This window comes from Eulemur rufifrons, chromosome 28 (assembly GCF_041146395.1).
Source record: "Eulemur rufifrons isolate Redbay chromosome 28, OSU_ERuf_1, whole genome shotgun sequence".
NCBI classification, from domain to species: domain Eukaryota; kingdom Metazoa; phylum Chordata; class Mammalia; order Primates; family Lemuridae; genus Eulemur; species Eulemur rufifrons.
Window position 1 is genome coordinate 1,016,967 of NC_091010.1, and position 13,077 is coordinate 1,030,043.

Below are 13,077 nucleotides of genomic sequence, written 5' to 3' on the forward strand. Positions count from 1 at the left end.
GGTTTCTTAAATGCTAAAAGAAATTTCAAAATAAATGAATAAATGGAAAGACATCTAATGTTAAATGATAACAATACTTAATATTGTTAACAACAGAAAACCCCATAAATTGATCTACAGAGTCAATGCAGGCCCTTCAAATTATTTTTAAATTGAACTTCCACTTTATCTTTACCATTAAGGTGATGGTATTATATCTTTTGAAGTCAGATGGCGTATTTCTGAGTCCATTCTCGAGCTATTCCGTTGTAATTTCTCCTATCCTTTCTGCAGATCTTCGAAATCTCAGGAACCAAAGAATCATCAGGGTTGGGGTCCCACAACAGGGAAACAGATGGATGATGACACTTCGGAAACGGTCAGTGCCGGCGACCACTGAGATCTAAGGAAGTGCAGACAGCCGCTTCCATTTCTGTTAATGTCCGAGGGTGAACTCGGGTGGTGAATGCGATCTTGGGTGGTTTGAAGGCCTAATCGGGTGGCAACTGGGTCATAAGGTAGAACACCCCTCCTTGGTAGGGGCTGTCGTTGGGCCCCATTAGGGTCGCCAGCCAGTGGAGCATATCGTCCCCTGCAGGCCCTGCTGAGCCCTGGGCCAGGGGTCGCCGACCCTGTGGAGGAGCTCCTTGTGGACGCGCTTTACTGCCCTGTCCGGAGCTGGGGACTCCGCTGCCCCCAGGCTGCGCTGCCACCACCCCGCTGGTTCCGGGCAGCCTGGCCTGGCCGCTTGACCGGCCGCCCGCATCCGGGGACCCGTGAGGACCCGTTCTGTGAGGTCACTGAGGCAGTGTTGACAAGGCGGTGTGGCTGCGCCAAGGACGCGTCCCAGGGGGGCGGGGGCGCACTTCAAATTTTCGACTGCATTTTTAAGGAAATCAACAAGCTTACCCTACATCTATATTTGTGTGTAAAGGAAACCAGAAACCACAAAACAATCTTTAAAAGGAGTAACAGTAATCAAAGCACGTAGTGGCAGAACGAGGATAGGTGCAGGTAGACCAATGAGGAGATTTAAAGGTTGGTTAACAAACACAGGCATTTTGAGAAAGGGGTCAAAAAATTTCAAAGAAAAGTGTTTTGAGGCCGGGCGCAGTGGCTCACGCCTGTAATCCTAGCACTCTGGGAGGCCGAGGCGGGTGGATCGCTCGAGGTCAGGAGTTCGAGACCAGCCTGAGCAAGAGTGAGACCCCCGTCTCTACTAAAAATAGAAAGAAATTATATGGACAACTAAAATATATATATACAAAAAATTAGCTGGGCATGGTGGTGCATGCCTGTAATCCCAGCTACTTGGGAGGCTGAGGCAGGAGGATTGCTGGAGCCCAGGAGTCTGAGGTTGCTGTGAGCTAAGCTGACGCCACGGCACTCACTCTAGCCCGGGCAACAGAGTGAGACTGTGTCTCAAAAAAAAAAAAAAAAAGAAAAAAAAAGAAAAGTGTTTTGAACAAATGATACTGGTAAAATTGGATATGGAGATGCAACAGGGTAAATGTGGACCCCAAATTTAAAACACATGTGACAAAAATATTCAAAAACATTGTATATCTAAATGCCCAAACTAAAATATTCCTAGGAGGAATAGTAGAGTATTTTATTGTGATCTTGACTTAGGCAAAGACTTCATACATTTTACACCAAAAGAATAATGAAGAGAAAATTTGATGAATTGTCCATCAAATTTAAAATTTTTTGTCTTCAAACATCCTGAAAATATAGGTAAATCAATGGGAAACTACTCCAGCTGCCACCTTGATATCAGATTTCCTGCCTCAAGAATTGAGTAAATGCTGCTAAAAACACCCAGCCCTGTAGTAATTTGTCGTGGCAGCCCTATCAAACTGACGTGATCTATTAGGACATACACAGAGTGTCCCCTGCAGCATAGCTGAGATGGGAAGAGAATCGAATCATGTCAGAGTCCACCAGCCTTGAAAGGCTAAAATGCTGTGAGAAACGGCCTCCCTGGTGGAATATTATGAAGACAAGTGAGACCACAGCTTTCAATATGGCAGCACTAAGAGGATGTGTTCTGTGAGACAGCAAGTTGCAGAAAAATGTTAGAATAGCTTAAACCCCTCAAATATTTTAAGATGTAAACCATCCTAGTAAGAGTGATATTTGCTTGTTTTATAGAATTGGAGGTCTGGAAGGGCAGTGGAGCTGACAGCTACATGGGATACCTGTGGCCAGTAGTTAAAACTAGAAAACAATAGTCAAATGCAAAGACACCCATGGTCTAGTGTAAAGTGAAAAAAATGCAAACATTTTCTCTGATCTTCCTACAAGTATATGCATGTGAACTTTTTACCTAACCAAGTTGCCACTGGGGACTAATGGAGGCCAGAATTCTTTGGGAGAGGACTGTGAGTCACTCAAGTATAAAAATTCCAGGACAGAACCCAGGGAGATCCCGTATTCGGCTCTGGGACCTAGGCCCACCCTGGTCATGTTGACTTCCAGGCCGTGGCAACCGTTCTGTGCCCATTATCACCCCAGTGCAGTACTGGCCATGGTTGGTGGCATGGTACCCTTACCCGTTACCCAAGGAGATGGAGTAGTTGGACCCACACACCTCCTCGTTGATCTCCTGCATTGAGTCCTGTGAAAAAGGTGCCTGGCAGCTGGGTCAAGAGGTGTCAGTGGTCTTTTTAGAAATTCTGTACCCTAGATCAGGCACAGAGAAGAATCTCCAGAGACCTCCAGCCAGGGAGGAAACCAAATGGTGAATCAAGATCTCAGAATTAACATCTGAGCAGACAAGCTTGATCCCCAACACTCCACTTTCCATTCTGCCATCATGACCTGGGGTATGAACATGACACACCCACCAGTGTGCCAACACCTGCCAGCCTGATTCTGCACAGGAATCCCTCTCATCCCCGGTCCTCCCACACACATGTATTAACAGGGAGGGCTGTGAGGCTGCCCAGGTGGAATCACAAGTGAGGCCTGACCTGGATGGACCTGCCCTGGGGTACCGTGTGTTACCTTTGGGCATCTCTTGTCAACTGGTCTGCAGCATGGGGGTGAGAAGCTTCAGGGCTGAGCCAATGTCTGCATCATTCAGAAAGGCTCTCACTGCAGGCCTCGGGGACAAGAGCCTCAGAGAGTTGGGATACAGGAGGAGGACATCTTACTCTCTTAAGAGTCTCCTGTCAAGGGAGTTGTATAGAGGGCTGTCTCTAGAATGTGCGTGCCTGGTTATCAGAGCTCTCAGTTCTCTTGGGGTTAATCACCAAGCAGGTGAGTTCACTTCTTCAAGGTTCCATCATGTGGGCCCTTTTCAAAGGGCCCTCTGGGCTGCTGACTGCTCACCCTTGTCCCGCATGTCAGCTGCTGTCTCATACACGGTTATGCAAACACAGCCTCCCTCAGCACCCCAGGAAGACCTGGCTACAGTCAGGGCCACAGGTTTGAGGAGACAGAGCTGGGTCAGAGCCTCCTTGTTCTTACCAGTTCTGGGAGCCCAGATATGTCATTGTGCTTCTAATGGCCTCCTCAGTCTTTCAACATGCACAGTGGGAATAATGCTTACCATCTAGCTCCAGGGGAACTCATCTGGTGCACATGAGATAATACTTATAATTCTTGTAGGTGTTTATTACTTGTAGCTAAGGCATAAGCTTAGAGATGGAAGAGTTATGAGCAGTGGGATGGAGCCTAGAATAAAACTCAAACTGACATGGGTTCTGTCAGTTGGATCTTGGGGAAATCACTCCCTCTCTTGGTCTCATTTACCAAGATCCACCATGGGGGAGGTGGAATTAAATAAAATTCAGATATTATTGTCTCATGATAATAAACCTTCCAGTGCCTTCCCATTATATTTAGAATCAAGCTTATGTGCCTTACCTTTGTGTCTGTGGTGGGAGCCCCATGATGGTGCACAATGATCCCCACCTCCAAGTATCCCCATCCTTGTGTAACCAATAAGGGTTAGTCACTCACTTTTAGCTAATAGCATGCAAACTAAAGATATGGACTGTCACCTCACAGACTGAATTACTAAAAGGCTGTGAGTTTCCACTTGCTTTCTCTCTCAGGTGTCTTCTCTCCTGGGGAAGCAAGCTTGAATGTTTTGAGATTCCGTATTTATGGGCCTGTGTGACAAAGAATGGAGGGAGGGCCCAGGCCAAGAGACAAAAAGGAACTCAAGCCCTCATTCCAAACTGAATCATGCCAGCAACTAAGCAGATTGAGCTTAGAAGCGGATCCTCCGCTGCCCAAGCTTCAGTTGGGGAAACAGCCCCAGCCTTCTGAGAGACCCTGAGGCAGAGGCACCCAGCTAAGCCATGCCAGGATTCTCGGGCCACAGAAACTGTGACATAATACATGTTTGGAGTTTTAAGAAACTAAATTTGGAGCTAATGTTTTCAGAGAGCAGTAATTACAGTGCACCAGGCCCCAGCATCTGACCCTGTCTTCCCCCCACCCTCCCATTATCTCCTCTAAGGCTTGCTGCAGCCATAGTCGCCACCTGTCTAACCTCCTCTGGCCAAACTCATTTCTGCCCGCTAGTTTCCATACCAGGGACACTTTCTCCCTGACACAATGTGCTAATCAGCACTTTCCAGAGGAGAAAGGAAACCAATAGACTTTATAGAGATATACAGGAAGAGATTTATTATGAGGATTGGCTTATGCAGTTATATAGGCCAAAAAGTTCCATATGCCAAATGAAAACTTAAGAACAAGTAAGCCAGTGGTCTCTGTCTGAAGGCCTAAGAACCTAAAACCAGGAGGGTGGGGGGCAGGGGAAGGTTCAGTGGGCAGAGAACCAGGAGCTGTGATGTTCAAAGACAGTAGAAGATTGATATGCCAACTCCGGAAGTGTGGGTGATAATTTGCCTTTTCTCTACGTTTTTTTTTTTTTTTTTTTTTTGCCAGTCAAATTTAGCAGTGGGGGCGTTGTTGTATACCAACTTTAGTGACATTAATGTTAATAACTTCTGATAACCCATACCTTTCAGTTTTATCTGGGCTCTCACCAGATTTAATGGAGACTGCTTTCATTGGTGAGAGCAGAGTCCCTTACCTCAGTCTCCTGATTCAAATACAATCTCTTTATGAAACTCCCTATAAGACACACCCAGAAATGATGTTTTGCCAGCTATTGAGGCATCCGTTACCCCAGTATAAATAAAATTAACACACAATCAACCATCAGAAATTTTCCCCTTTTTAAACTTGGAACCCATAAGCATCTTCTTAAACCACAATTAATGTTGAAATAAAAATGACAAGGTCATAATTCTACCTAACATGATACAACTTGTGTACAACTGAAACTTGCATACAACTTAAAACACGCTTAACCTTTGCCCATAACAAGAGGTAAAGTCCTTGAGTGATGTTTTCACATCTCTAGGTATCCGGTAACTGAAATAATATGATGTAAAATTAATCACACTAAAATACTGATACAAAGTCTAAATACATCTTAGGAAACATAAGGAAATAAGAAGAAAATACAAACATATTTGCTTAATATATGTATATAAACAAAAAAGTACTTATAACAAAATGTGGAAATACTCATGAAAATTACATTCCTCCTTGGCACAGCTGGTCACATGGTCCTAGCTCGTATTCATAAACTACTTTCTTTCCCTGCCCATTCTGTATTTGCTGTAACTCCAGAAAGGTCCTGAGCTTGTCCTGGGTTTTACCTGCAAAGTTGACCCAAACCTTCATTCTTGAATGGACTGGGGCAGTTACAGTACTGCTTGCATTGTGCTGTTAAAATTTTCACTGACCTTAATCACAGGGCATAGTGATACAACAGATGCCCTGAGGCCGCAGTCCACAACCTGTTTGGCACCAGGGATCAGTGTCATGGAAGACAATTTTTCCACAGGCTGGGAACAGAGGGGATGGTTTCAGGATGATGCGAGCACATTCATTTATTGTGCACTTTATTTCTATTATTATTGCATTGTAATAGATAATGAAATAATCATACAACTCACCATAATGCAACCTGTCTGCTAACGATCATCTGTATTTGCAGCCATTCCTCAGTGCTAGCTCAGCTCCACCTCAGATCATCAGGCGTTAGATTCTCATAAGGAGTGCGCAAGCTAGATGCCTCATGTGTGCAGTTGACAGTAGGGTTCACACTCCTATGAGAATCTAATGCCACCACTGATCTCACAGGACATGGACCTCAGGCCATGGTGCACAGGATGGAGAGCAGCAGTAAATACAGATGAACACACTCACCTGCCTATTGCTCACCTCCTGCTGTGTGGCTGATTTGTAACAGGCCACAGACTGGTACCAGTCAGCAGCCTGGGGGTCGGGGACCACAGCCCTAAGGGACCCTGTAATCCAAGCATACTGTTTCTTATCTCCATTGTGAAACAGTAGACCAACTTCCTCCTGGTAGTCTGGATCAATTACCTCAGCCAACACTGTAACTCCTGCCTTCTTGGCCTATTGACTCAGAACCATGAGGATCCCAAAGTGGCCAGTGACAGTCTTAGCTTCCAGTGCAATGGAACCATTGTTGTGTCTCTTGGTGGAAGATTCCTCCTTCTGGGACTAAGAAGACTAGGCCAGAAGAGCATGAAGTCATGGGAACAAGAAGCCAAACTTTTGTTATGTGGTCACCAGGGATAATGGTGAGTTGTGCCATTCTCATTTCCACCACTTGATTTTTTAATGTGTAAATCCTGAGTATAAATGAAACAGCACCGTATGTTGGATGCTAATTCAGAGTATATACAGCCTTCTGTGCAAACTTATCTCATACCTACAAGACACTGCACCTAATTGGTGCTGTAAAGGCATCTTCAAGGGGCTATTTCAAAGTTCTGTGAAGCCTGCTCTTTCAGAACAATGGAAAACATGATAAGAGCATGAATTTTGCCAATATGTGTTCATTGCTACACCTCTTCGACTTTGAAGTGAGTTCCTTAGTCAAATGCAGTGCTGTGTGGAATAACAAGGTAGTGGATGAGGAATTCTGCAAGTCAATAAACAATAGTTTTGGCAAAAACATTGCATGCAGGAAAAACAAATCCATATGCACAGTAAGTGTCTTTCCAGTAAGGACAAAACTTGCCCCTTCCATTATAGAAGTTGTCCAGTATAATCAGCCTGGCACCAACCAGCTGGCTGATCATCCTGTGGAATGGTACCATACTGGGGCTCAGTGTTGGTATCTGCTGTTGGCATATTTGGCACTCAGTGGAGGCCATAGCTAGGTCAGCCCTGCTGAATGAAAGTCCACATTGCTGAGTCCCTGCATAACCTCCATTCCCTGCCAGGATGGCCACTTTGATCATGGGCCAAATGGGTGATGACAAGTGTGACTGGGGAAAGAGGCTGACTGGTATCCAAAAAATGGGTCATCCTTTCTACCTGGTTATTTGAACCCTTCTCTGCTGAGATCACACTTGGGTTGGCCTTGACACAGGACACAGATATCTTCATGGTTTTGGCTTTTCCAGAAGTATGTCTATGCACATGCCTCTTCCCCAAATTCCCTTTCATCAATTTCCCAATCATTTTCTTTTCAAGTTGCTGACACTCCAGCCAAACCGTGGGCCACAGCCAATGAACTGGTATACAGTAGCATGTCTGGCCATTTCTCCTTCCAACAGAAGTTCACAATGATGTGTACCACCCAAAATTCCACCCCCTGGGAAGATTTTCCTTCACCTCTGTCCCTCAGGAATGTCCTAGAGAGGGGCTGTAGTGCTGTAGCTGTCCAGTTCTGAGTGGTGCCTGCATGTTGTGCAGAACCATCTGTCAACCAGGCCCCAGTCTTTTCTTCCCCTGCCAACTGATAGTAGTGTAGTCTCCAACAGGTGCTGGTTTGGAGACAGAAGGCAGTGCAGGAGGAGAAGAAACCATTGGCATTTGGGCCACTTCTTCCTATAACTTAGCTGTGTTTCAGGATCTGCTTGGACCCAATCACATACAAACCACTTCCATTTGACAACAGAGTGTTGCTATGCACACTCAACCTTATAGCTTGGTGGGTTAGATAATACTCAGCTTATCATAGGCAACTCGGGTCACACAGTAAGTTGTGGCCCATGTCCATCATGCAGTTTATACGAAGGCCAAGCAGTAGGCCAAAGGCTGTCTCTCAGAAGGAGAGTAGTTATCTGTAGGTGATGGCATGGCCTTGTTTCAAAATTCTAAAGGCTCACATGTGATCCACTTATTGGGGCCTAATAAAGGCTCCAAAAAATTCCTAACTGCCGTTGATACCTCATTAACCACTGGACCTTGAAGACCTGGTCTGAGTGGCAGAGCAGCTTACACAGCATCCCGGGCCTGCTGCAGAGTTGTCTCCTGGACCCCCTGGAAACTAGCCGATTTTCAGGTCATTTGGCAAGTGGGATGCAGTGATACACCCAGGTAGGGAATATGCTGCGTCCAAACTCTAAAGAAGCCACTACGCACTGTGCCTTTTTCTTGACTGTGGAAGGAGCCAGATGCAAAAACTTACCATTTACCTGAGAAGAGATATCTCAACATGCCCTAGCCACTGGGCCACTAACAATTTTCCTGAGGTAGAAGGCCACTAAATTTTAGTGAGATTTATTTCCCATTATCTGACAAGCAAATGGCAGTTTTGTTCCTGGGGGGAAATTCCAATACAGAGAAAGGAGAAACGCAGACTCATAACATTAAGAAAGTCCCAGGAAGTTAGGATGGGCCAGCATCTGCAGTTCCTGACGCCAGAGAAAAAATGTACACCCTATATATATGCATTTATTTCTGTATTAATGGTTCATTTTTCTTATAGTGTGTCATATTTGATGGCTTTGGATTGTCCTAGTTGACTAAATTCCCCAGGGGTCATATAGCCCCTTTGGTGCAGGTGAAGGAATGCAAGAAGGGGGTGGGTGCGGCCATAGGTGGGGAAAGGAGAATCGCCAGAAAAGGATCACCATCCCCGCTGGAGGGCAGTCAGGTGAGAGGTGCCCAACCAGCCAGTGCAGCTGCCCCAATCAGTATGAAGTTACCCAGTAAGAGGGCACGGGTGATGCTAAGTCAGGAATTGGCAGCATCCCTGGAACAGTCCAGTGAGAACAGAACTCTGTCATCAGCAGAGAGGGCACAGCTGTCCCAGTGTTGGCTGAAAATCAGGGGAGATAAAGAGAGTGAGGATCCGCTGTGGCTCTGGAGGAAACTCACCAAGGTGAGGAAAGAGACATTAACAGGAAGTAACCGGGGCTTGGGTGTAAAGGTGGACTAGTGGCAGAATGTTGGCAAAGGCATTACCGGCAAACTGAAAGGTTGGCTGCTTGGAGGGTGGGTGAAACGACCCTGTGATGAAAATTTTCATTGACTTTGGTACTGAATAGTTGGTGAGTAGGTCTGGAGAAGCCACAATTGAATATGGAACATGAGGCCACCTAGGGCAGCAAGAGCCACCAGATGTACTGAGGCTTCGAAAGAAATAGTCACATGGGGATGTAAAAGGAGTTGAACAGACTTAGCGGTAGTAGGCTTGGAGTTGCTTGATTATGAGCAATGGCAGGCTGGAATGGGATGGGATCTAAAGGACTCAGAAACAAGTAGTAAGGTCTGAAGACACTGGGTGTGCAGGAAGCGATGTCATAGATGCAAATCTTGATATTGGAGATGGCCCAATCAAACCTAAGTTTTGAGTCCAATCCGTTCCAAATGACTGTCAAGCACAACTGAGGTGTCAAGTGTTTCCAAGTGGTACAGGTTGTAGAAACAGCGATGGAGGTGGCCTATGGGACAGTTAAACTAATTGTGGCCTGAGGCTGCCTTCCTACCTTAAGTCTTTAAGAAAGAAACTGCAACCTAACTTAATATGTAAAGAAACTGGAAACCTAATTTAGGAGTATGCTTTGTCTAGAAAATAGCTGAGTCTTGGGCACTAACAGCAACCAACCTCCAGGCACCCACAGGCTGCCAGTTGTTCAGACCTGATCCCAAAAGGCCGAGGCCAAGCTGTCACCAGTGAAGCTGTCTCTGTATCTCATTTGTGTTTGCTGTCTCTGATTGCTTTCTGCCCACATTGTGGAGCAAATCTTTGACCTCTTCTGGTCCCAAAGGCTGCCTGATTTATAAATTATTCATTGCTCAATTAAACTTTGTTAAATTTAATTTTTCTAAAGTTTAAGACTGGTGAGAAAATGCACCTGTAAAGGTCTTGCTAGGTCAAGATGTCGTCAGGGTTGGGGGGACAGTCTATGTGACCATGCGAGTGAAAGACAGGAATTGTAACAACAAGAGCATCTTTCAGCAGGTGGAAAAATTGGTGTGTAGTCTGGAAGGGCGTGAAGCAGTCACCAGGGACAGAAGGCACACATGCTGTTGTGCATGAGACAGCTCCGTACAGATTGGAAAGACGTAAGCTGGGTCAGGGACTGGCTGAGTGTTGCAAAAGTTCTAGCCTGTAAAGTTGTCATAGCAGTAGAGGAGTCTCCAGAAAAGCTAAGAATAAAGGTGAGGAGGTGTCCGTGGGAGCTGATCCAGCCTGGAAGCTTTGCCATGTAGTGCAAGAAAGCAGACTCCCTGTAAGCAGGGAAGAAGCTCTGTGGCAGAGAAAAGCTACCTGTGGTCAAGCAGGTAATGATATTAGCCAGCTGCATTGTCGGACGACAGAGTTCATGGGGTGGGAAAAAAGTAGCAGTAAAGTCTGAGTTTCTATTTATCACAAGGAAAGACATGGGTGCCAGGGGGAAGGTGTCCTGAAGTCAATGTTGCAATAGGTGTCCTTCTCTTTATTAATTGGAATTCTGTCAGTAAAGCAGTTGAGGCAATGCAGTGTCAAAAATGAGAGTAAAAACGGTCAAATCTAGGAGTCCCTCTTGTAGACACGACAATAAAGAAAAGTCAGGTCAATAAAAAAGGGATCCTGCGTCAGTCCAGTCCAGACAGAGCATGAGTAGTTGCATCCACAGGGGTCTGACGGGCTCCAGTGGCAGCCTCTGCATGAGGGATGTGGGGGCACCGTTCAAGAGTTTCTAATTGGGACCGTAAGTGGGAGCACAGCTCACAAACTTGCTGACAGAGCAGTAGGAGCAAATATCAGGGCCTTTCTTCCAAGACCGGAGATGCATCGCTTCTCGGCCTTTTGGCTAAGATCAAGTGTCGTATCTGTTCTTATCAGTTTCATATCTGATATGTCCTCTATCCAAGACTAGAAATGCTAATCATGTTGGTATTTTAGCAGGATGAGGAGAGTCCTGTCCTCAGTAATCAGTTGTTGCTGTATTGTTGGGAGGAATTACCACAGGCACAACAGGGAGAGTCTGGGTCTGGGGTTTGCGGCAGACAAGATGGAATCAGTAAGCAGGCCTCACAGTAGACACTAATCCAATTTTTATGCTGTCCTCAAAATTTTAATATTTATGATGCTGAAGTCAAGTATAATTATAATAGGCATGTTTTCCAAGTTGAAGACTAAATGTCAAAAAGAATGTTCCAGGATCCTTTGATATGAAATATCTAAGTGGAAGTCATTGGATCTCAAATGCATTCATGTAAACTAACTCTTCTGGCCAAATTAGAAATAATGTCTGGTTGTTATCCTGTATATTACCTACCATATTGCTGGTGGAATCACCCTCAGTATTAGATATATTCATGCAGTTTTGCTGTCTCTAATAATAGCTGTCCCGTCCCACGGGATCAGTTACTTGTGGGACCTGTGGAGGAAGGAGTGGGAATTCGGACGGGGTGGGGGACACGAGAAATGGAGACAAGACAGGATTCTGATCAAGTCTCGTTTATTGGCGGTTGAACAGAGGCTTAAGTAGGGCAGAAAGAGGAGGTAGGAAAGGTGGTGTAAATATTCCCATATATGGAGATTCTTCAGGTACTCAAGGGGCACGTCACAGTGGGGAATTGGAAACTTACAAATTCCTTTGCAAGTCAGACCGGCTAGTTCAGATAATCAGGCTGTTTCACATGCCTTTGTGACCATTTTGAATAAGCCATTGCCGGGCCTCCTGGCTCCGGACAGGTCCCCCTTTTTAGTTTTTAAATATGGAGAGGATTTCTAAGGGAACCGCGCCTGTCTTAGGTCGGGGCAACCATCTTTGGTTCTGTCAAGCCCGTCATCGGATAAGTCAGCAGCACCGGCAGCCCTCCTGTCTTACACGACATGAAAGACATTGCCCTCTTACCCGTCTCTGGCTGACCGGTTCAGCTCTTAGTCTGATCCGTAGCGATCATTCATCTCCAAGCGATGATAATGGACCTGAATAGGCCTAGCCTGAATGGCCTGTATTTGTTGTCTGACAAAAGTCATGAGCTTATTGAATACAATGGGCCCTATGGAGAGTATGAGCAAGAGGCTTAGTAAGGGCCCAAAGAAAGGAAGGAGGTAGGGGAGAAGTCCATTCCAGCCAGACCACAGTGTATTGGTGACCAGTTCCCGCCGCCGCTTCTCTAGGTCTTCTTGTAGGTTCTTGATTTTATCTCTGACTATTCCGGATTTGTTGGCATAAAAACAGCAGTGTTCGTGCTCTCGCTGGATCCCCAAATCCGCAAGAGGCCATCGGGGTCAGGTGTCCCAGGAGAATAAGAAGGAGAGTTGTTCCGGGATCCATCCTGTGGGGAAGAGAGAGGAGTTTGCTCAGGGACGCGGGTGTCCCTGGCAGAGTCAGCATCATCTATTTGTCTAACAAGTCTTTTCGGGAGCCATCTGGCGGCATCATGTTCCCGGGAGAAGATGCATACTGATCCTCGTCCCCAGATCAAGACCCGGTCTGGTCCATGCCAAGAATTGTCTAGGGGGTCCTTCCATTTCACCAGAGCAACCTTGGTGTGGGTTTCCGGATGCCAAAAACGATCCGCCGCACTTTTTCCATTGGCATCCAGAGTTAAAAAATTTAATATGAATAGGGTATGGTTAAGGGAGTTTCTTGGGGATCCTCTGGTCGGGTACCATTCCCCCTTTTTTATTTTAAATAAGGTATTTTTGATGGGCAAGTGGGCTCGTTCTACCATGCCCTGTCCTTGGGGGTTGAAAGGAATGCCAGTGGTGTGAGTGATATGAAGTTGTTCGCAGAACTGGCGAAAGGCCCGTGAAATGTACCCAGGGCCATTGTCTGTCTTTAGTTGTCGGGGACC

General features: G+C 45.9%; 2 pseudogenes; one reads left to right on the forward strand and one right to left on the reverse strand.

Annotated features, from left to right (window-relative positions):
• Window positions 1-206: 206 nt before the first annotated feature.
• LOC138376410 (ubiquitin-conjugating enzyme E2 D2 pseudogene) lies at window positions 207-640 on the reverse strand (annotated as a pseudogene).
• A 10,418-nt stretch (window positions 641-11,058) lies between these two features.
• On the forward strand, window positions 11,059-11,229 carry LOC138376770 (U2 spliceosomal RNA; annotated as a pseudogene).
• Window positions 11,230-13,077: the final 1,848 nt, after the last annotated feature.